Source organism: Zingiber officinale, chromosome 11A (assembly GCF_018446385.1).
Source record: "Zingiber officinale cultivar Zhangliang chromosome 11A, Zo_v1.1, whole genome shotgun sequence".
NCBI classification, from domain to species: Eukaryota; Viridiplantae; Streptophyta; class Magnoliopsida; order Zingiberales; family Zingiberaceae; genus Zingiber; species Zingiber officinale.
This window is the reverse complement of record NC_056006.1, coordinates 23820930-23841695: the sequence shown is the minus strand read 5'-3', so window position 1 is coordinate 23841695 and position 20766 is coordinate 23820930. Positions and strand designations below refer to the sequence as shown.

Genomic DNA, 20766 nt, shown 5'->3' with positions numbered 1-20766 from the left:
TTCCAAAAATCGGTGTCTAAAAGCGTAGATTTTCGCTCATAGACATCAGTTTTTTAAGTCGGTGTCTATGAGCACCTTTTTTCGTTAATAGACACCGATTTTAACAGCGATTTTTAAAACCCGGTGTCTATGATAAAATAAAATAATTTAATTTTCCCACCAATACTTAGCCGAAATTTGCAACACTTCACTCTTCCCTCCAAACCTAAACCTATATCGCGTCGTGCACCGTATACCGTCGCGACGCCACCACCACTTTCCTCCTCACCGCAGGCCGTCCAACCATCTCTCTCAGCTTCATCTCCCTCTTCCCCTTCTTAGATTGACGCCTCTTCCTCTCTCGATCAGGATTGACTCACGACGCACCTCCTCCACCTCCTCCCTTTGGGTAAGAAGAGGAACCCTTCTTCGCATTTCGAGAAAGGAGAGGTGACGAGTTGGTCTTGTTTTCTAGGGTTTAAGAGTAGTAGTGGCGGAGGGAGGCAAGATGAAGATGACTAGGGGGAAAGGTGATACTAAGTTCCACCGATCCGATGAAGACGACTTTAAATAGTCATCAAAGAAAATGGAGAAGAACCTCGACTACAGCGGAGCTTCCCCATGGATGCATCGACGTTAGCACAGATCGACCCGCTCCGCTGGATCCTTGACATGAACTCCCTCGTCGGTGATGCCTACCGTGACGTTAGAGAACTCTGTGTGTTTCTCCTCCCAGCTGCGGCTTCCTCCTTCCCACCCGGCAAGGCCCTCGCCGTCTACTTCCAGCCCCTGGTCATCCCTTCCTCTTTTGCGGCGTCGTCCACCCTGCACGCCCATCTGACCTCCTCTCCCTCCCCTAGCCTGACCCTTCCGAAGAACCCACCATTCCTGACCCTAACCCTAATCCCCTCCAGCTCACGCTCACCTCCGCCAAGATCGGCGTCTCGGACGAGGACCTCGCCTCCTTGCCACCCGTCGCTTACGCCGGCGCGGAGAAGAAGGCTGAGTGACTCGCTCTTAGGGTTGGCGAGAACCTCTTCTGTAAGATATCAGAAAATTAAATAATAAATATTATTGGACGAAAAATCTTATTGGATTTTTCAGGAATTTTTAGAAATTTTTCGGGATTTAAACGGAGTCCGTATGATCCGTTTTGAGGTGATGGATTCGGGATACAGTGGAGGCCTGTTTTGAAATACCCATTTAAGAGGGAGTTGATTTGGAAATGTACTTAGGCTTTAATTAATCTGACCTAGGTTTAATTTTTCGATTTCCTTAATCTTTCCCCGATTCCTATTCTTCCTCCCCGATTCCCTCTGCCCGAAACCCCTCCCTCTCCGGCGATTTCTCTCCCTGCGAAGGCAAGCGCGCCACCATCCGCCGGTGTAAGCCTGATCAAGCCTCTCCTCTCCCGATTCTCTCTTCTTTCCTTTCCCTCCGTTGCATAGACGACCCATTCCTGTTTTCTTCCTCTACTCTCTCACGCAGACGACCCGACGCCGACGGCGAGGGTTTTTCCACCGCGATCCTGCCTTCATGAGTCATTGGAGAGGAAGTGGCATTGGATCTCGACGGTACCCGTCATCCCCGGCTGTGCGACTTCATCTTCAATGTTTTCTTGCTCACGATCGGTCGTTGCTTCGTGGCTAGGGCACGGCGGAGAGGAGTCTAATCGCAGCGTCCTTGGCTGATCAAGTCCTGCCCGATTCTCATTCTCGAGCGGTTCACTGGAGTACATTTTGGATCTCCGAATACTGGATCGGATTGGACGACATCCTCGGAGGTGACCGATCAAGGTAAGCTTCATCCGGAATTTGTAACTTCAAAGATCAGTTTTCCTTTGTGATGCTTGCTATCTGAGCTGAACTAGGAGGAGTTGGATCGGTATGGTGGATTTTCCCCTGTGCCAACCACTATCCTTCTCCAATTCTTATGGCTTCGGTCTTGGGTAGCTCTCGGGTGAAAAAGGTAAGGGTTCAATTGAGGTAATTGTGGTCTTGTTTGTTAGGGTTCCAGCAAATTCAATGCTGTGTAATTGTTTCCTGGACTGATCTTGGAAAGAATTGATGTAGGAGTTCTTGGTGGTTGTGTGCAGAGATTGGTAGAGGGCTGTTGAGCTACTGGATTTGTTGTCATACCTCAAGGTGAGTGTTTTAGTGATGTACCTATGATATTCTCATTAGTATGATGCTAAATTAAGCTTTCTAAGGAATCTAGGGTGTTATGCTTGCTTAGATTATAAGTGGTGAGTGGATGTATTGATTTAACTCATAGTGATATTAGATTATGGATTTTTGGATTGGATGAGTTATGGGTTAGATAATTGAAACATGTTAACAAGAAGAGTTAACTAATTGAATTGGACTAATTCACGAGGAGTTTTGAGTGGATTAATTGATGGTTGTGGATTGTGTTTGGTTTAGAAGGGATTGGATTAAGGGTGGATTTAATATCATATTGGATTTGGATCACTAGGTGGAGTTAAACATGATCGTTATTGGTATGTGTTGGGTTGATTGAGGGTTGTTTGGAGGATTAATTAGAGATCAGATTTAGTTGGAGTGATCCTAGTTGGGTTAGGGATTTTATTTAGCTATTTAATCCTATGAATTTAGCTAAATGAAATATATGTATTGATTTATGCAGGACTTTGATATGGGATGTTCATTTCGATATGGGCGGTTCTGTTGATACGAGATATATCAAGGCGGGTATTTCTTCCTTTACCTCTATGTAGATTTTCTTGTACTTAGTGCATGGTTGTTATCCGATGGATTAGACTGCTTTACCTTATATCATATCTGTTTGTTGACTTCCTGCTAGAGACTTATGCTTGATCTTTGAGGTGTTCCATTTAATTCATATACAGTCTCAACTCTTGATATCTACTCTATGGTGATTACACGTGTAGAGTATGTCCTGTAGGGATTGTCGGGTGGCTGGTATTATCATGCTGATTGGGTATATGATGTGGACTGTACATAGGTGGGTATGTGTAGAGGAGTCATCTGGTTGACCGTGCATTTACATGTGGTGTGTATATCTGTATTTGTTATGTACTTTTGGAGGAGTGTGTTGATTGCACGTCTGCGGTTTATACACGTGTCCGATGTGTTTTTATTGGAGGATACATTTTGATTGTATATGTGGGGTTGTCCATGTATGTCTGATATGTTCATTGGCGATTATTGGTTGGTTATACATGTGTAGTTGTATACATATGTTTGGTGGGATATGTGGAGGTATCATGACGATTATACTCATGTTGGAGGTATTTATGAGGTTTGGGGTTGTTGCATGGATGATGATTATATATATATATCATGTTCATCATTCATTGCATCTGATGACCATTGTCTCCCTTGTGGTGAGAGAGTCATCGGTTTGGTTTAGCACCGCCCACTCGGCCACTCATGGGTAGTGGTAGTTGGAGCAATTGTTGCTAGTCTGTCGTGCCACCCGGTCACGAGGTTTAGTGAGATCCGGTGTTGTGAGCAGTCAGGGACCCCGATGCTATGTAGTTAGATAGCTACTAGCGGATCGTCCGCCTCGACCACTATATAGTGGGTTGGAGGGTAGTACAGTCGTCACCCCAAGCCTCTCGGCCATACAGGGGTCGTGGTGTCCGGAGAGGTGGCGGGGTGACCATGGAGCATGCATACGCAGCTATTATTCTTGCATTTGATGCGTGGTGCATCTAGATTTGCATACATGCCTAGTAGATACTAGTTGCATGTGATTGTCGTTGTTGCACTTGATTGAGATATGGTTGTTGCATTTAGTTGCCATGCTGCATACATGTCATTTATTTTACATGTATATGCAATCGTACTTATATTGCACATGTGTCACGGGTATATCTGTTGCAGATCCAGTGAGTTTACCGATCTTTGTACCTTGCGTCGATTTCAGATTGGGTATGTATTTACCATTATGTCAGCAGTGGTTTGTGCAGTTTGTAGGTTAGTTATGATTATGTCTGGTTATTACGTCAGGTATGTTCAGATGCATTGATTATGATAGTATGATCATGTTCTTTATTCCCTACTGAGACTGTATACTTGTGATCTCCATGTTTTATGTATAGACCATGCACTATCTTTTCTATTACCCGCTGAGTTACCTATACTCACCACCGCATGTATATATTTATGTTTTCAGGTAGATGGTTGGAGTGTCGCTCGGAGTATCCTGTCTGCCGGGTCCTACGTCACATCCGAAGATCGTGATTGTTTTCTTTTGTATATTCTTTTCTTATTTTTGGCATTGTATTTGTGTATAGCCGTGTGGCTATCTTATGGTTTTGGTGTTGTATTTGTTGTATAAGCCTAGCCGGCTAGCAGTGTGTTGATTGTGTTGTATTGGGCTTTCCGTTTTCGTTTTTCCGCTGTGTTGGTTTTTAGTACAGCCGTGTGGGCTGTTTTATATATAACTGCGTGGTTGTGATTGTTTCATTCCAGCCGTGTGGGCTGTTATTATAACTGCGTGGTTGTGTATATAAATATTCCAGCCGCATGTGGCTGATGTATTTTGCTTGTAGTGATGCTTCAGATTGTCACCGGTACAGGGGAGGTTCTGCCGGATTTTTGTCTGACAGGAACTCCTTTGGGGGCGTGACAATTTAGTGGTATCAGAGCGGGTACGATACCTGTCTTGCTATGTATTCTGGTTTTTCGAGATTTATCTGATACCAATTTAGTGGTATCAGAGCAGGTACGATGCCTGCTTTGTTTTGTTTTGGATTTTCGAGATTTATCTGATACCAATTTTTGGTATCAGAGTAGGTACGATGCCTATTATTCGTGTTTTGGATTTCGTGATTCGGTTTTCTTGATGTGACTTTTCGAGTTTTGGGACCAGGCAGCAGCAGGACTTCTCCAAGCTATAGGAGGTATGTATGCATATGGTTATCATACATTTCTGTTGGTATATGTACTGTTGTCCATGATAGTTTCTTATGACATGTGTTAGTACTTTTCTGTTAGTACCTGCTTATTTGCTTGTACCATGCATTTCATGTGTTGGGTCAATCATTGATCACGGTTGACCTACTGGAGATCAACGTTTTACAGTCTCAGGGGATTCGTCATATCATACTACTAGTTGTTTTAGTGTCTACTACGACTAGTTGGTTGAGAGTTAGGGTCACATACCAGTCTAGGGTATTATTAGCTGGATAGTGGTTGGTATTTATATACTCATATTGACCCTGTTGGTAGAGTATCGGTTTGCTCCTATTAGTTCAGTCAGTTTAGGATTGATTTACCTGGTTGACTGGTGTAGTTGTTGGTTGATTTATCTTAGTCGGTTTCGTACTCCTGTTGTTTCGATTAGTAGAGTATTGATTTACTCCTGTTGGTTAGGTTAGTAGATTATCCTCGTTGACTTGGTAGTGGTGGATCTATTTTACCTTAGTCGCTTTTGATGAGGATTGATTTACTCTTGTTGGATCAGATAGTAGTTGATCGATTTATTTGGTTAGTCCGACCAGTAGGGGACTGACTTATTCTATTTTTAGAGATTCCTATCTTTGGGATACTCGTGCTTGGTTAGATATTTTGGGAGACATACTTGAGTACATGACTTATATAGTCATGGGAAGGACTGAGTTAGCCGTATACCATTGTTGGCTTGGTCAATCTGTAGAGGATTGATGTATCCTATTCTATGGGGACTTGACCATGGACTGTCTGTACCTGATTTGATGATTTAGAAGGTACATTCGGATAGGATACTCCATTGATGTGGAAAAGTGTAAAGCTACATGCTTAACACTTATGAGATATAACCATTATTATGGTGTATGAGTTGGAGAGTACTTTCGGTCATATGATTTGTTCTGGCGGGAGAGAGTTGAAGTTAGCTGCTTAACCTTTACATGACCCAGTACCACGTGAAGGAAGAAGTCGAAAATGTTTTTTTGGAGATCAGGTCATCACTTAGTGATTTCCTTGAGGTGTTTGGAGAGAGAGTAGTTCTCTACTTCTTACGTCAGCACGATGGATTTTAAGGCGATGACTAGTAGACTCGCTTAACGCTGTTCCATGGGAGATCCTGACTCATGGAACTATTGGGTATGATTAGATATCCATGATGTACTTAGTGATATATACTCCGCAATGGTGCGGAGGAAGTGATGTAGTTGAGTAATACCTAGGAGGTCAGACCGTAACTAGGTATAATTTCAGATGATGATCTTCGAGGGGTAGAGCGTCGATTGACAGATATTTTGATCAGTTGTTTAGTTGTAGCGTTCCTCTATCCTTGTGTTCATTGCTCGATACTGGAGGTTGCTGAACCTCGGGGTGGAGCAATCACAGTATGATGGGATACAAGACAATGATTAGACGACTTAGCTAACATTGTCTATATCAGGTGGCTTAAGACCTTAACCATGTGACCATTTTACCAGATCTTGTAGTCTATATCTCATATTAGAGGGTTTGACCTTTTATCGATATTTGTCGAGGGATAGGATGATTATGAGAGTGTGGAGATATCTTCTGGATGGGTAGACTCTTAGTCAGAAGGTTGTGTGACCCTTTGACTTTGGATTGACCTTCTTTTACTATGGATATATGAGTATCTAAGAGGATGAGATGATGAGATTTGGTAGACCTTTTGGATACATTTAGTATGTTGGTAGTGGGTGTGGAAGATTGGATGCTTTCCTTTTTCTCTATCTGTGTTTAGGAGACTATCTGGTATGATTGATTGATGTTGAGGATGATTTGGGATTGATAGATATTAGGAGATCAGGTGTGGGGATAGGCTGTCTTTTGATGATCTATTAGTGGGTATTTGACTTGATGGTCTATTATTTGGTGTTTGATGTTGTTAGTGACATGGAGTGATATGTCTGTGATATTTATGGATTTGGTGATTTGTAGTTGGTGATTTGATCATAGGCTTGTTGTTGGGGATCCTACGGTTGAGTGCGCCTATGGTATGTACATTATGGGTCATTGGTGTTACCATTTTAGGCATACCGTGCCCTAGACGTTTTATGGATTCGATGTACTTGATATCATTAGGGTGTTTGGATCAGTTTTCATTGTCTTTATTGGCGATGTTGTGATCTATTCCCGATCCAAGGTGGATCATGTACACTAGCTTCGCATAGTTCTAGAGATGTTTCGACGGGAACATCTATATGTGAAGTTAGTAGTACGTATTGTGATTGTCTTTTACGAGTTTCTGGGACGCATTATCTTTAGTAGAGAGATATCGGTGGATCCACAAGAGATAGAGGCTGTTATCAGTTGGAAGTAGTCGTAGTCTATACAGGAGACTCGCAGTTTCCTTGATCTGTCTAGATATTAGCGGAGATTATGTGTGTTTCCGAGTCACTTCTTATCCGGGAGGAGTTACTGCAGGAAACACATTGATCGAGATTTGTGATACATTCGGTTGACACCTGATGTATGGAGACTTGGAGTATTCTTATTGGTGGAACGATATGAAGAAAGACATCGCGGATTTTGTAGCTTGATGTCTATTATGTCAGCAAGTGGAGGCTGAACCGTAGTGATTAGTAAGATTATCTCTGTTGATTTGGATACTGAAGTGGAGTGGGAGTATGTTATGATGGATTTTGTTGTGGGATTACCCAAGACTCGGAGAGGATATGATGGTTTGGATAATCATTGATTTGTTGAGGACTATGCTCCCTAGCTATCGATTTGTAGGACAGATTCTTTTGGATTGAGTGGTAGGATTATACTCTAGAGGGATTACCGGACTGGATGATGTATCTCGGAGTATGGTTTTGGATGGAGATCAGTGATTTCATGACATGGGTTTGATTATGGTTACAGTAGACTTTGGATTAGGAGTTTCACTTTAGTATAGATTTTCATCTCAGACTGATGGATCGTTTGAGCGCTTTATACCGATGTTGGAGGATCTGATGATAGTAGATTTTGGATTTCCGAGGTAGTAGATTTTAGCTATAGTTGGTCAGACAGTAGTGTGGGAGCAGTGGATTCACTTGGAGGTGAATCATCACGGTTGAGAGTTGTTCATTATACCTGGATGGATTGGGATAGGAGTATGTTGTTTGGTGTTACCCTTGGATGAGGATCCCTGAGTTTACCAGTAAATTTGGGGACCAAATTTTTATTAGTGGGGGAGAATGTAAGATATCAGAAAATTAAATAATAAATATTATTGGATGAAAAATCTTATTGGATTTTTCAGGAATTTTTAGAAATTTTTCGGGATTTAAACGGAGTCCGTATGATCTGTTTTGAGGTGATGGATTCGGGATACAGTGGAGGCCTGTTTTGAAATACCCATTTAAGAGGGAGTTGATTTGGAAATGTACTTAGGCTTTAATTAATCTGACCTAGGTTTAATTTTTCGATTTCCTTAATCTTTCCCCGATTCCTATTCTTCCTCCCCGATTCCCTCTGCCCGAAACCCCTCCCTCTCCGGCGATTTCTCTCCCTGCGAAGGCAAGCGCGCCACCGTCCGCCGGTGTAAGCCTGATCAAGCCTCTCCTCTCCCGATTCTCTCTTCTTTCCTTTCCCTCCGTTGCATAGACGACCCATTCCTGTTTTCTTCCTCTACTCTCTCACGCAGACGACCCGACACCGACGGCGAGGGTTTTTCCACCGCGATCCTGCCTTCATGAGTCATTGGAGAGGAAGTGGCGTTGGATCTCGACGGTACCCGTCATCCCCGGCTGTGCGACTTCATCTTCAATGTTTTCTTGCTCACGATCGGTCGTTGCTTCGTGGCTAGGGCACGGCGGAGAGGAGTCTAATCGCAGCGTCCTTGGCTGATCAAGTCCTGCCCGATTCTCATTCTCGAGCGGTTCACTGGAGTACATTTTGGATCTCCGAATACTGGATCGGATTGGACGACATCCTCGGAGGTGACCGATCAAGGTAAGCTTCATCCGGAATTTGTAACTTCAAAGATCAGTTTTCCTTTGTGATGCTTGCTATCTGAGCTGAACTAGGAGGAGTTGGATCGGTATGGTGGATTTTCCCCTGTGCCAACCACTATCCTTCTCCAATTCTTATGGCTTCGGTCTTGGGTAGCTCTCGGGTGAAAAAGGTAAGGGTTCAATTGAGGTAATTGTGGTCTTGTTTGTTAGGGTTCCAGCAAATTCAATGCTGTGTAATTGTTTCCTGGACTGATCTTGGAAAGAATTGATGTAGGAGTTCTTGGTGGTTGTGTGCAGAGATTGGTAGAGGGCTGTTGAGCTACTGGATTTGTTGCCATACCTCAAGGTGAGTGTTTTAGTGATGTACCTATGATATTCTCATTAGTATGATGCTAAATTAAGCTTTCTAAGGAATCTAGGGTGTTATGCTTGCTTAGATTATAAGTGGTGAGTGGATGTATTGATTTAACTCATAGTGATATTAGATTATGGATTTTTGGATTGGATGAGTTATGGGTTAGATAATTGAAACATGTTAACAAGAAGAGTTAACTAATTGAATTGGACTAATTCACGAGGAGTTTTGAGTGGATTAATTGATGGTTGTGGATTGTGTTTGGTTTAGAAGGGATTGGATTAAGGGTGGATTTAATATCATATTGGATTTGGATCACTAGGTGGAGTTAAACATGATCGTTATTGGTATGTGTTGGGTTGATTGAGGGTTGTTTGGAGGATTAATTAGAGATCAGATTTAGTTGGAGTGATCCTAGTTGGGTTAGGGATTTTATTTAGCTATTTAATCCTATGAATTTAGCTAAATGAAATATATGTATTGATTTATGCAGGACTTTGATATGGGATGTTCATTTCGATATGGGCGGTTCTGTTGATACGAGATATATCAAGGCGGGTATTTCTTCCTTTACCTCTATGTAGATTTTCTTGTACTTAGTGCATGGTTGTTATCCGATGGATTAGACTGCTTTACCTTATATCATATCTGTTTGTTGACTTCCTGCTAGAGACTTATGCTTGATCTTTGAGGTGTTCCATTTAATTCATATACAGTCTCAACTCTTGATATCTATTCTATGGTGATTACACGTGTAGAGTATGTCCTGTAGGGATTGTCGGGTGGCTGGTATTATCATGCTGATTGGGTATATGATGTGGACTGTACATAGGTGGGTATGTGTAGAGGAGTCATCTGGTTGACCGTGCATTTACATGTGGTGTGTATATCCGTATTTGTTATGTACTTTTGGAGGAGTGTGTTGATTGCACGTCTGCGGTTTATACACGTGTCCGATGTGTTTTTATTGGAGGATACATGTTGATTGTATATGTGGGGTTGTCCATGTATGTCTGATATGTTCATTGGCGATTATTGGTTGGTTATACATGTGTAGTTGTATACATATGTTTGGTGGGATATGTGGAGGTATCATGACGATTATACTCATGTTGGAGGTATTTATGAGGTTTGGGGTTGTTGCATGGATGATGATTATATATATATCATGTTCATCATTCATTGCATCGATGACCATTGTCTCCCTTGTGGTGAGAGAGTCATCGCTGGTTTGGTTTAGCACCGCCCACTCGGCCACTCATGGGTAGTGGTAGTTGGAGCGATTCTTGCTAGTCCTGTCGTGCCACCCGGTCACGAGGTTTAGTGAGATCCGGTGTTGAGCAGTCAGGGACCCCGATGCTATGTAGTTAGATAGCTACTAGCGGATTGTCGCCTCGACCACTATATAGTGGGCCGGAGGGTAGTACAGTCGTCACAGAACTCTCGGCCATACGGGGTCGTGGTGTCCGGAGAGGTGGCGGGGTGACCATGGAGCATGCATAGCAGCTATTATTCTTGCATTTGATGCGCGGTGCATCCATTTGCATACATGCCTAGTAGATACTAGTTGCATGTGATTGTCGTTGTTGCACTTGATTGAGATATGGTTGTTGCATTTGGTTGCCATGCTGCATACATGTCATTTATTTTACATGTATATGCAGTCGTACTTATATTGCACAGGTGTCACGGGTATATCTGTTGCAGATCCAGTGAGTTTACCGATCTTTGTACCTTGCGTCGATTTCGATTGGGTATGTATTTACCATTATGTCAGCAGTGGTTTGTGCAGTTTGTAGGTTAGTTATGATTATGTCTGGTTATTACGTCAGGTATGTTCAGATGCATTGATTATGATAGTATGATCATGTTCTTTATTCCCTACTGAGACTGTATACTTGTGATCTCCATGTTTTATGTATAGACCATGCACTATCTTTTCTATTACCCGCTGAGTTACCTATACTCACCACCGCATGTATATATTTATGTTTTCAGGTAGATGGTTGGAGTGTCGCTCGGAGTATCCTGTCTGCCGGGTCCTACGTCACATCCGAAGATCGTGATTGTTTTCTTTTGTATATTCTTTTCTTATTTTTGGCATTGTATTTGTGTATAGCCGTGTGGCTATCTTATGGTTTTGGTGTTGTATTTGTTGTATAAGCCTAGCCGGCTAGCAGTGTGTTGATTGTGTTGTATTGGGCTTTCCGTTTTCGTTTTTTCCGCTGTGTTGGTTTTTAGTACAGCCGTGTGGGCTGTTTTATATATAACTGCGTGGTTGTGATTGTTTCATTCCAGCCGTGTGGGCTGTTATTATAACTGCGTGGTTGTGTATATAAATATTCCAGCCGCATGTGGCTGATGTATTTTGCTTGTAGTGATGCTTCAGATTGTCACCGGTACAGGGGAGGTTCTGCCGGATTTTTGTCTGACAGGAACTCCTTTGGGGGCGTGACATCTTCAATTTCATGCAGTCCTTCTGCGGGATTGATGGAAGTCGGCTTGTCGTGCCCATGGATATCTTTGACCGGTGGTTCAAGGAGTTCCAGGAGCGAGCCCGGAAGGATCCCAGTTACCTCAAAGATTTCGCCTTGTGACGGACATGTGAATGCCCAATCCCAAAGGTGCTGCTTTTTGCAAGGATCTCTTTCCTTGATGGTATCACGTTTCATATTATATTTTGGTTGCATCTGATTTACTTGAATTGTATGATACTTCCTCTTTTCACACCTCTTCATTTTTATGTCTCTCTCAATTAATCCAGGCGGATGATCTTTGATGTCCACTTTAACGGCCCACAATGTGTTTGTTGATTGCCCCCAACCAACTATAAAACAATTTTGACATTGTTTGAAGTGAAGTTCTCAAAAAGTAATAGGATCTCAAGATATTATATATGGCAAGAGAAATAAGCTAGATTTTTCAGTAATTATTCCATTTTGGATTATTCATCTCATTGAAGTAGTAGCGTCTTTCTAATTTTCAGTGACAATCTAGAAAACATCAACTAGAGCATGCATCAAGAAACACTAAAAGATATCTTAGAACATATTCTATGTGATCCAGATTCTCTAGAGATCATTTGCCTCATAGAGGTCCAAGTCATTAAGCAATGTGACATACGATTAAGATAACGATAAACATATATATACGTTCAAGTGTTTTTCTACTCTAACTCGGTTTCACTTTTGGAGCATGACCCATTGTAAAAGAGGTGTGAATAGTCTGCTATTGTTCTTACAACTCTAATAAGTTCACAATCTGTAAAAAACAAAAAATTCTTCTCTTGTGTGATCTTATTTAAGCTTATGTGTTATCTATATTTTTTTTAGCTTCTTGTAGTGTGTAGGAGAGTGATTTACTCGAAAATTAGCTTATGATTGGAAATTGTTGCATCTCATCTCCTAAGGACCATGCCAAAGTATTGGATAAAAGGGGAAATTTACAAATAGATTTTCATCGAATATCAGTATTGTATGCCAATCTTAAGTATAGTTCATCTTGTTGGTGCAGATAGCACTAACGGTCTAACCCAGGTTTTGATGAATGACAAATAGGTTAAGTTAGTTGTGTTGTTGTCTGACACTTTGATCAAGTGTGCAGGAAAAGTCCAGACAGGTCGACGGGCTGACCGGATGTCTGGCACGAAGTCCAGCTAGGTCGACGGGCTGACCGGATAGCTGGCGAGAAGTCCAAGCGGGTCGACGGGCTGACCGGACGCTTGGCGAGAAGTCCAGCTAGGTCGACGGGCTGACCGGATAGCTGGCGAGAAGTCCAGACGGGTCGAAGGGCTGACCGGACGTCTGGCAGGTAAGTAAGGTAAGTCACTGGAGGGGAGTGACTGTGAGGACGCGTTCCCGGGAAGGGGACATTAGGCGTCGATCCGGCTTAGATCCATTTCGGATATCTAAGTCGAGATCGTGACTAGATTCCGGTCTCGGAAAGACGGAATCTAAGTCATACTCTTTCTTATCCATCTATTGAACTTTAACTGTGCTAACAATCTGTTTTACAGGATACATATTTGCCTCGGACTAACCCTGTTTTGCAGGAAAAAGGAGCTTTCTGAAACAAGGTGGTCCGGGCGCCCGGAGGTCCGGGCGCCCGGAAGGGATCCGGGCGCCCGGAAGGCAAATTCATCCAGCCGAGTCGTGGTTCGTGCAGCTACGTCACGTTCCAGGCGCCCGGAAGGGATCCAGGCGCCCGGGACAGCATATAAAAGAAGCCCCAGGTAGGAGCTTCAAGAAAATCAAGTCTGCACTGAAAACTTACTGCTTGCTCTGCTGCTCTACGCTCCTGCGACGCCACGAGGCTATTCCGACAAAGCGCTTTCTTAAAGTCTAACTCTTCTTCTCTTGTCGGTATTTTATTTCTGTCAATTCTTGTACTTATTTGTAATCTTCATTCGAATTGATAGTGATTGCCCAACGAAAGTACTCACGGAGTACGGGCCTTCGAGTAGGAGTCGTCACAGGCTCCGAACGAAGTAAAAAACACCTGTGTCTATTTTAGTTTTCCGCTGCGTTTATACTCATCTTTATCGAATCGATATTCACCCCCCCCTCTATCGAATCCAACGGTCTTACAAGTGGTATCAAAGCAGGTACCGCTCTGATTTGGTGCAACCACCAATCAGGCAAAGGGGGGACTTTTTGAAAGAAAAATTAAATATCGTTTGTCTTTAAAATAAAACCTTACGCCTTTCGTTTTTTTCCCTCCAAAACTGTTTTTGAAAAATACATCGTCATCTTTTTACTATTATTTAGTATCGACAAAATATTACATTTTCAAAAATTTGAGATAATATTTTTTATTAATATTTTATTAATATTTTATTATTTTTTTAAAAAAAATTAGTGAAATATTATTTTTTCAAGCACTGCTAATCCAAGACCAAGTCTTGGGATTTTGTCTTTGTTTCATTGTGTGCAAGAACAATGTCTTTTCAAGAAGGATGGAACCCCAATGAACCACCACCGTACGATGAAGATTTCAACTACTGGAGGCGAAGAATGGAATGCTTCTTAGGAAGCGTAGATATCGATTATATGCTAATATTGAAAAAACCTTCTCAGAACTCGGAACTGAATAAAAACGTAAGTAAAATTATTTGTAATATTTTACCTAACAATATCATATGCAGACTAGAAAAATACAAGAATGCATATGAGCTGTGGACCCAGTTGATCAAGCTTCACGAGACGCCAATGGAGCTAGAAGATCAAGTTAAAGTCGAATCCGGACTCGAGTCAGATCCAACGGAGAAGCCTGCTGAATTAGGGGTTGCGCTCAAGGTTAGTAATATTTACCAAAACACCCTTGCTAGTAGTAGTTTAAAATATGTGCATGTTAATTTGGATATATCTGAAAGTATATGTGAAAATAGTGTACAGGATCACAATACTTATGAAAATACCCTAGGACATTTTCTGATAAAACAAATATAATTAATTCAGAAAATACAGAAAATACCCTAGGATATTTTCTGATAAAACAAATATAATTAATTTAGAAAATACAAAAAATCTGAAAATAATTAATAAATCTAAAAATTTGAATTTAAACCTAAACAAATTTGAAAATTCAAACAAAAAGGATGACAAGGTCAATATCAATCTAGACACAATTAATAAATTGTTTAATAATCTAGACAATATCAATCTAGAAAATTCTATCCAAACCCAAGATAATTTAGTTAACAAAAAATTAAATTTTAATGATAAGACTTATTTAATAAATTCCACTAATTATATCAACTTAAAAGGTAAAGAAAATATAAGGATAAAATCAAACACTTTGATAAAATCAAAACGGAAGTTAACAAACTTAAAATTAAATGTTAAAGATAACATATTAAACAAAAATAATCTAGAAAATTCAAAATTAACAATTAATAAAAAGTTAAAAGACAAACCCTTAAAGAAATATAATTCAAACAATTTAATTAACTCAAAATTAAATAAAAACCTAAACTTTAAAAATAAGCTACTAAAGAAAGATAAGTCAATTAACCCAATACAATTAAAATTGAAAGAAAATTTAAATATTAAATATACTCTTTTAAAGAAAGATAATTTGACCAATTTAATTAATTCAAAATTAAAAACTTAAATTTAAATTACAAATTAAACATTAAAACTTAACTAAAACTAACTCTAATTATACAAGAAATCTTAAAAATAAAAATCAACAATTTAGGGGAGGCTCCAGAATAGCTGGCACCTCCAAAAATAATTTACCCGACAGGGTAACCGAAACAAACTTACCCGGTAGGGTACCCAAAAACCAACCTACCTGGCAGGGTAGTTAGGAATAGAATAAACAGGGACAAAAGTTTAACTTGACAAGTAGTACTGGTGAAGTTTTGGATGATAGTACGTTGGGAAGCTTGGGCATCGCATGTCTAGAAAGATATGGCTTCGATCTGGTGCATTTGGCCAAGTGGAACTGACCGAAGCTACCCCTTACGGATCCTAACTAGGTAGACCAAGGTTTGGTACTAAGCTCCGTGGATAGGACTATTCGGAAAACATCGAAGGGTTGGTTACTTCTAATGATGTCCAGGTGACTCACCAAGCTTAGAAGTTTATCCGAAGAATGCCTATTTGTTGAGACCAAAGCTAAACCTGAATCTAACACAAGTTAAACCAAACTCTATAATTAAATCTAATTCATCTCACAAAATTATAGGATTCCCTGATTGATAATCTAGATCGGGTGAGATGAATAAGGATTAAATTAAATAATTTTCAAATTAAAATTAATTTTCAAATTTCAAATTAAATTAAAATTAATTAAAATTAAATTTCGAATTTCAAATTAAATTAAAATTAAATTTCAAATTTCAAATTAAATTAAATTTAATTAAAATTAAATTTCAAATTTCAAATTCAAATTATAATAACTTTAAAAACCATTTTAAAAATTCTTTAAAAACCATTTTAAAAATTCTTTAAAAACTATTTTTAAAAATCTTTTAAAAATTTTTAAAAATTCTTTAAAAACTATTTTAAAATTCTTTAAAATCTATTTTAAAATTCTTTAAAAACTATTTTAAAAATTCTTTAAAATCTATTTTAAAATTCTTTAAAATCTATTTTAAAATTCTTAAAAACTATTTTAAAAATTCTTTAAAATCTATTTTAAAAATTCTTTAAAAAACTATTTTAAAAATTCTTTAAAATATTTTAAAAATTCTTTAAAATCTATTTTAAAAATTCTTTAAAAAACTATTTTAAAAATTCTTTAAAATCTATTTTAAAAATTCTTTAAAATCTATTTTAAAAATTCTTAAAAAACTATTTTAAAAATTCTTTAAAATCTATTTTAAAAATTCTTTAAAAAAACTATTTTAAAAATTCTTTAAAAACTATTTTAAAAATTCTTTAAAATCTATTTTAAAAATTCTTTAAAAAACTATTTTAAAAATTCTTTAAAAACTATATTTAAAAATTATTTTAAAAATTCTTTAAAAACTATTTTAAAAATTCTTTAAAATCTATTTTAAAAATTCTTTAAAAACTATATTTAAAAATTATTTTAAAAATTCTTTAAAAACTATTTTAAAAATTCTTTAAAATCGATTTTAAAAATTCTTTAAAAACTATATTTAAAAATTATTTTAAAAATTCTTTAAAAACTATTTTAAAAATTCTTTAAAAACTATTTTAAAAATTCTTTAAAAAAAAAACTATTTTTAAAATTCTTTAAAAACTATTTTAAAAATTCTTTAAAAACTATTTTTAAAATTCTTTAAAAACTATTTTTAAAATTCTTTAAGAATTATTTGAAAAATTCTTTAAAAAACTATTTGTAAAATTCTTTAAAAACTATTTTTAAAATTCTTTAAAAACTATTTTTAAATTTCTTTAAAAAACTATTTTTAAAATTCTTTAAAAAACTTTTTAAAAATTCTTTAAAAACTCTTTAAAAATTCTTTTAAAAATTATTTTAAAACATTTTAAAAAATTATTTTAAAAACTCTTTTAAAAATCATTTTAAACGTTAAAAAAAAAATTATTTTAAAACATTTTAAAAACTATTTTAAAAATCATTTTAAACTTTAAAAAATTCTTTTAAAAAATTATTTTAAAACATTTTAAAAATTATTTTAAAAACTCTTTTAAAAAATCATTTTAATATTTTTTTTTAAAATTATTTTAAAACATTTTTAAAAATTATTTTAAAAACTCTTTTAAAAATCATTTAAAAAAAAAACTTTAAAAATTCTTTTAAAAAATTCTTTTAAAACCTTTTAAAAATTATTTTAACTTAAAAATTATTTCAAAAATTATTTAAAAAAAAAAAACTTTTAAAAATCATTTAAAAAATATTTTAAAAATCATTTTAAAACTATCTAAAAATTTTGTATCATTTTGAATGAAATTTTGTTAACTTAAAAATAGTAATAATAAATTATTTCTATAGATTATTTTCACTTTAAAAATTATTATTTTGACTTTAAACTCATTTTTAATCTTAAACATCATTTTAACCTTAAAATTAATTTTTAATTTGACTTAACTAAAAATTAAATCTTAAATTAAAACTTAATATTGAAATTAAAATTAAAATTAAAATTTTTAACTTAGAACTTGAAATTAAACTTAAACTTAAAATTAACCACTAATATTAATTTAAATCTAAAATCAAAACTGAATCAAACATATGTTAATTGACATAAAACATATTATAAAAATCATTTTAAATTCCTTTTAAATGCTGTTTTAGTAATCCCTTTAAATTTTTTTTAATAATCATAATTATAACTAACACTTTCGTTGACCAGCTCAATCAAGTAATATGAAATTTAAATTATTTCACTAAGTATTAAATTATTAAATCAAGTGAAAACTAATCAATAAATTATTGATAATACTTAACTGTTATTGAATTAATAAAATCTTATCTTATTTAACCTTAAACTAAAGTTAAGCACCTGAATCTAAAATTAATTAATAATTGATTAATCAAATTCAAATAAACAGTTATACCAAGGATACAGAGATAATAATATATGTATTACTAAATTAGACAAATGTGTTAGGGCTTTGAAATTTAACACAACCAAACCTTAGTATTAAAGGGGAGATATTAAATTAAGGGGAGTAACCAATTCAGGGGGAGGTTCAATTTCTTTTAAATCCCCTAGAAAAATTAATAAATAAGGAGGATTAATAAATTAAAGGAATATCAAATTAAAGGAATATCAAATTCAGGGGGAGGTTTATTTTTTAATTATCTCCTTAAGCGTTATTTTTTTTAATCTTCTCTTTAAAATCTCTCTAGAAAATTCTAACCCATTTAAAAAAAAAAAATTTACTTTGAATATTTTTAGCAAATATTTTCAAACTTTTAAGTATCAAGTTCAGGGGGAGAAATTAATTAAAATTTTGTGTGTTTGAAACATACTTTTTTACATCTATTTTAAAACTAACTTATTTTTAAAACACCAGTTTTCAAAAAGTTAAATTTAACTAAGTTTAATCCCACCTAATTTTCAAACCTGATTTGAAAAATTAACTATTTCCAAAATTAGCCTTAAAAATTAATTTTGGCAAAAATTTTATTTCTTGAAAAGTTTAATTTTTGCTTTGTTTGAAAAAATCGAAGTTGAAAAATTTACCTTTTTGAAAATTAAATGTTACTTAAACATAAAAAGTAAATTTGAAAAACCTGTCTTGAAAATTTCTACACGCTTGAAAAGTTAAACTTGATTAACTTTAACTTTTCAAAACTCAACTTGTCTACCCCAAGTCAACTTGACTATTTTTTAACTTGGTGTTAAAAATTACACTTTTATCTTTCAAATTTTGAACCAAACTTAGTTATCTTTCAAAAATTGATTACCAGTTACAGTAAGTCTTCACTATGATTATTTACCTTTGTTCATTTTTTGATGAATGCCAAAGGGGGAGGAGGGTTAGGTGGTTAAGTTATCTAAACCAATTTGAAAATACATACTAACAAACTTTAAAACCACATAAATGCATGTTGTTTCTTGCATATGTTTTCACTAACTTAACCAGGTTGTCATTCTATCAAAAAGGGGGAGATTGTTGGTGCGGGTAGCACTAACGGTCTAACCTGTTTTGATGAATGACAAATAGGTTAAGTTAGTTGTGTTGTTGTCCGACACTTTGATCAAGTGTGCAGGAAAAGTCGAACGGTGGCCGGATGTCAGCACGAAGTCGGCTAGGTCGACAGGCTAACCGGATAGTGGCGAGAAGTCCAAGCGGTCGACGTGGCCGGACGCTTGGCGAGAAGTCCAGCTAGGTCGACGGGTGGCGGATAGTGGCGAGAAGTCGAGGCAGGTCGAAGGGTGACCGGACGTCTGGCGGGTAAGTAAGGTAAGTCCTAGAGAGGTTGGACGCGTTCCGGGAAGGGACATTAAGCGTCGATCCGGCTTAGATCCATTTCGGATATCTAAGTCGAGATCGTGACTAGATTCCGGTCTCGGAAAGACGGAATCTAAGTCATACTCTTTCTTATCCATCTATTGAACTTTAACTGTGCTAACAATCTGTTTTACAGGATACATATTTGCCTCGGACTAACCCTGTTTTGCAGGAAAAAGGAGCTTTCTGAAACAAGGTGGTCCGGGCGCCCGGAGGTCCGGGCGCCCGGAAGGCATCCGGGCGCCCGGAAGGTAAATTTCATCCAGCCGAGTCGTCGCCACGTGGAGCATCATGGTTCGTGCAGCTACGTCACGTTCCAGGCGCCCGGAAGGGATCCAGGCGCCCGGGACAGCATATAAAAGAAGCCTCAGGCAGAAGCTTCAGAGTCAAGTCTGCACTGAAAACTTACTGCTTGCTCTGCTGCTCTACGCTCCTGCGACGCCACGAGGCTATTCCGACAAAGCGCTTTCTTAAAGTCTAACTCTTCTTCTCTTGTCGGTATTTTATTTCTGTCAATTCTTGTACTTATTTGTAATCTTCATTCGAATTGATAGTGATTGCCCAACGAAAGTAATCACGGAGTACGGGCCTTCGAGTAGGAGTCGTCACAGGCTCCGAACGAAGTAAAAAACACCTGTGTCTATTTTAGTTTTCCGCTGCGTTTATACTCATCTTTATCGAATCGATATTCACCCCCCCTCTATCGAATCCAACGGTCTTACACATCTTACTTGTGATTTCTTTTTTCATGAGATATTCATATCTTTAATCCAACTAGGAAGAAATGTTCTTTTGCAAATTGTAACATTAACTGGCAGTCATCGCATAGAGATATTATATTACGTTTGGTTAATTATATGATACTGCTTGCTGATGGTTATTAATTCTGTTCTTTTGGAGTTGTTTTATGATCTTTCATTGGTTATGTTTTTTTTGGGATTGGCTAGTCGAAGGATAAAAGTGTTTCTTTTTGTTGTGGAGTTTTGCTGGAAGATAGTTTTGAATATGATACAGAAGTAAAAGCTGGAGTCTTTTGAAGAAATGGCTAGTTAGCACAATTTGCAAACAGTTCGTTTATGCTTTCTTCTTAATTATCTATGAAACTACTTCATTATTGAAAAAACATTATATTTTTTTTATTG

At 37.1% G+C, this 20766-nt stretch overlaps 1 pseudogene; it reads left to right on the top strand.

Moving 5' to 3' along the window:
• The first annotated feature begins 487 nt into the window (after positions 1–487).
• On the top strand, positions 488–11845 carry LOC122031299 (annotated as a pseudogene).
• The last annotated feature ends 8921 nt before the right edge of the window (positions 11846–20766 follow it).